The sequence below is a fragment of the Ananas comosus genome, linkage group 10, assembly GCF_001540865.1.
Source record: "Ananas comosus cultivar F153 linkage group 10, ASM154086v1, whole genome shotgun sequence".
Lineage (NCBI taxonomy): Eukaryota > Viridiplantae > Streptophyta > Magnoliopsida > Poales > Bromeliaceae > Ananas > Ananas comosus.
The window spans coordinates 7,006,306-7,011,112 of NC_033630.1; the positions used below are offsets into that span (position 1 = coordinate 7,006,306).

General features: G+C 38.1%; 1 protein-coding gene across 2 annotated transcripts in view; it reads left to right on the forward strand.

Moving 5' to 3' along the window:
• LOC109716178 overlaps positions 1,425 to 4,807 on the forward strand; it is a 14,922-nt gene continuing 11,539 nt past the window's right edge. Inside the window, exon 1 of one of the 2 annotated variants that reach the window (XM_020241501.1) lies at positions 1,425 to 2,077. The gene's annotated coding sequence lies outside the window, so the exon portion shown is untranslated. The remainder of the gene's footprint in view (positions 2,078 to 4,807) is intronic. The other variant, XM_020241503.1, reaches the window with a different exon arrangement.

Here is a 4,807-nt window from a genome sequence, read left to right on the forward strand (position 1 = left end):
CCACCCCTATATATATATATATATATATATATATATATATATATATATATATATATATATAAAATTACCACTCAAACTTAGAAATTCGCAGGCATCATAGGAACATAAACATTCCGTTGTGGTATCGGAACCCTGCAGGCCTTTTCATCTTCGGAGAAAGAATCTTTCCTGGGTAAACTTTTGCATGTCAGGCAAATATTACGTTTTAATGAAAATATATTTTTCTAAATATACTCACTACGGAAATAAATATTATTCAAAAATATTAATGAATAATAAAAAAAATAATATTAATAGTTCTAATAATTGACTATTATATCGACTTCCCGCCGCAACGCGCGGGGTTCCGTAACTAGTATATATATAGAGAGAGAGAGAGAGAGAGAGAGAGAGGGATGTGCTTTTAGAAGCATAGTAACATCATTTTATATATATACACACAAAATATGAAAAACAGATAAAATATTTTGACAGACGAAATGATAAATGAAATAAAAAAAATACTTTATACACATTAAAAAAACTAACTACAAATAAATAAGGTTTGAAATTTTGAATGGTTTAAGAATAGACGTAACAATTAATAATTGTTTAATTTAAATAATGAATTCAAAATTAACTTTAAAATTTGAGTTTGATTCATAAATTTAAAATTAAAATTAAAATTTAGAAATTAATTTAAAATTTTAAAATTTGGATATACATTAAAAAAATGTGTGTTATGAAAACAAATCAAAAACATTTATTGTATAACTAAATTGGAGACATATTTAGAAACAAATCAAATTTAAAAAATAAATTAATTGAAAATAGACTNTTTAATTTTAACTTATTTAATTGGGGATTTATTTATTTTTTATCATTAACTTTACTTGAGTTATACTTTTTGCTTTTGTTAACTTTACTATAGTTATACTTTACTTGAGGTGATTGAGAGTTTACGTAGAAAATTACAGAAATAACCACTTCCACATTTTATTTATAAAAAAATTAGATTCAAACTATGTATCATTTAGTATTTGTAGAAATAATAAATAAAATATGTAAAAAAAGTTTAAAAATATTTTAGTTAATTTTGAGACAAAATATTCTTAAATATGCTGTCAAATATACGTAGAGATGATAATTTTTGTCCCTCTGATTTAATTCTCACAGGGATCCGTCTTGAACTAAAAGCATATTAGTCTGAAGCCATTTTTTTAATAATCCGAATACGGATAAAATCAAATATGGATACGAATATTGTTGAATATAAGATTCAATTAATTTTCATCCTTAGTTTAGGCCAGCGATGTAGATGGATCAGAGTTTTCGATTCCCTTGCTGTAGTAGATCTTGATTTAATGATATGGAGTCGGAATTTGGATTTGAGTTATAAACTGGTTTTCGGATTCGGATTATAGTTTAGTGCGGATTCACGTTTTTAAATGGTTTTCGGATCCGAATGTGGGTATTTGAAAAGTTGAATTAGATCTGATCCGTTTATTTGGTCTTTAGGGTGACGGGTCTATTTGGTTATTAATGAGGCTATTAATGCGGTCAGTAATGGAGAACTCACTCCGTTAGGAATTTCACCGCTTAGATTTTTCGACCTGCCTCTCCTTTTTCCTCTCCGTCTCCGTCATTGCCATGAGCAGCCGGCGTTACTTCGGTGCTTGCCAGCAGGGTTGCGAACTGTTCCTGTCGCTGTCACCGTCGTGACATGGCGGGGGTGGTGTGTACGAACTATGGCTCTTCTGCTTTGCTTAGATGGCTGAGAGGGCACGTAACCTTCAGCAACTCACCGGATCCGGTCGGATTCGGCCACCGGTGTAGATGGCTGTGGGGATTTGGCCGGATTTGACAAGATTTATGGGTTTCTGATTTGACCGTCGGATTTTCCTTTTTGCTTCGATTTTTCTTTCTCAAGCTTATCTACTCATCAGCTTGATTTTTTCTCTATAAATAGCACCTCTTATCTTGGTTTTGTTCTTTTTTCTTATGCTTATGCTTATGCTTATGGTTTTCCCTCTTTACTCTCCTGTTCTGTTAGCTCTTTGTTGTTCTCTTGGTTTTCTGCTACATCTGGTAGCCTAAGGTGTGGAAGTGTCATTTTTTTCCTGGGCTTTGTGTTTTTTATTCTGGCTGTCGTACTCTTCATGTATTGTCACGCCCCGCGACCGCCCGCCTATTTGACCGGGTTGCGGCGCCGCAACAGATCGCCGAACGGACAGGGTTTCCCCTGTACCGCGGACAGAGTCTCCCCTGTACATTCAAGGCTTCGCAATCAATACAATGTACGAAGTTCCAACCAGGAACACATTTCAATCAAGACTGCATAATGGAAGGTATCAAACAACATAAACACATCCTATATTATTACATTCATTCACATTAGATTCATTTTACATCACAATTACATAATGCATTCTTTTTAGCTTCCAAATACAATCTAGCTTTATCAATATTATTACAACTTGATCCTTTTCATTTTCTTGCATCCCTAAGTAAGGCCGACTCAGGGTACCGCTATCTCTGGTCTCGGTGGTAGGGCGCTAACTATGATGCTACGCCCTCGCCTCGCGCCGCCACGCCGCTCACGTGCGAACCTGTAAACACCCCAAAAACACGTGGGGTGAGAACCAACTCCATGGTTCCCAGTAGGTACGGCCACCCAAGAGAAAAGCTCGACCAATAGGTCCAAGGGAGGCAACTGCAAGTTAGTTCAATAAACAGATAAATATATATCTTGATTATGCAACGAATAAAACCATGCATTGCCTCACGAATGCAATAATGCAATGCTATATGCAAATCATGCAATAATGCAACTATGCAACCAACTAGTAGTTCATTCGATACTACTTTCAATTCTGCTAACCATAGCTCATCCATTCGATATCTAAGGTTTCCTCTATCTTAGATTCTTGTCAATCACCGTTTTAATCATAAAGTTCCATCTATCTTTACAAGGCTAACCACCCGACTCGGTCTTGAGTCAATCGTCTGCGGAGTACCGCACTAGAACCAGGCTCGAGGCGATGGACGTCTCACATACACCTCAGCCCTATATCCTCTCGACTAGGATACCAAATCCATAACTCATAATGCATACTTGTTGTACACTCATTTGGCTATAACCCAATCTTACCGGTTAACCATGTTAACCCCAATAACCCACTACCAAATCCCTTAATAACGGGGGACTCGAACCTCCCTAGGGACCGTCAACTGGTGGGACTTTACCACGCCCAGTGGTGACCAACTCCGGAGCGCACCGCCCGAGGGGGAGCTACCTCCCTCAAGCCAAGACGTAACGTGAGTATCGATCCAATCCTCAACTTGAGGATTCATAGCCACTCGTCACAATGCCAATGTCATGATAGGTCTCTACCTATTTAATCATGCCACTCTCTATGTCAACTTGGACCAATGTCAATATAGTTAAACTATGTTTAACAATCACTTTCTTGATGCCAATCATGTCTCTATTGTCATTGTCACCCTTGTTTACTAATATTCAAGTCCAACTCTCACATTTACACAATAATAGGGTCCTAACATACATGAATGACGCCAGAATATATATGATCAATCACCACAAGTGTTTGCTAGGTTCAAGATGCTAGGTTTAATGCCACTCGATCTAATATATATATAGATTGTCCACTATGTTCCACAACATGGCAATATGTCATCAAGTATGTTTTTCTATTTAACATAATCCACAATATGTAAATTCATAATATATCATCATGCACATATACCACTAGCATCACATGATTTGTCAACATACATATAGTCATTATCCAAAATAGTCCATACTTAGCATCTCATGCATTCTTTTAGCAATTAATTCATTATGCATTACGTTTAGCATATTCTATAGTATGTTAACATGCATTCTTCTCACATTCTTATATTATGTCAATATGCATCAATATGAAATCTCATTTCTTAGACATAAAGGGCGACCTAGTCGCTTCGGTAAGCACAACCCACCTCATTTCGCATTCCGATTGCTTGTCGACACTTGCAATCGGCCTCCCGCGGCACTCGGCACCCGATTTGGCCCGATCTCTCACGCGACCACCCGAACGGCCTCCAATTCACGATCCAAAAATTAAAGGTCTTCGGTTATGTGCCACGATGCTTCAAATCTATTTTCATGAATTTACGATATCGCCTCGGCCCTCCCGGCGGACCCGAAGCCTAAACGTCCATTTCTTTAATAACTTTGTAACGGCTCGTCAGATTGCCGAACCGTCTTCGCCAACGCGTTTCGCTACCTAGCAATTAAGTTTACGGAGGGTCAAATTAGATCAAACCCTCATATTTTATAAAACCCCATTTTCTAAGCCTAACATGAATTAATCTCCAAATAATCCAAACTAAATAAAGCAAACATGTTTAGAATGCTCATTAGAGGCTATTAGAATACTAAGCATTAAGGATTAAGCCAAATCCCAAAAGCTTACCACAATGTGAACGCCGCGACGACAACACACCGCTCCAACGGCCGCACGAAAGCCCGATCCGTCGCCTCCAACGCGTTCGCAAGCAGCTTCTCCACCAACCCTCCAATTTTTAGAGAGAGATTTAGAGAGATAAGAGAGATCTCTATAGAGAGAAGGGAGGGTTTCCCTCCCCCTCCATGCGTGTGTGTGTGTGGGGGGTGTGTGCGGCTGAAGGAGAAGAAGAGGAGTCAACACTCCTCTTTAGTCAACGCCACAACACTATTCACTCCCGGGCAGCTTGAAATCTGATAACTTTCGCCGGAGCTCCCTGAATGTCCGTTTGAGCTCAAACTTGACAGTCATGTTCGGTT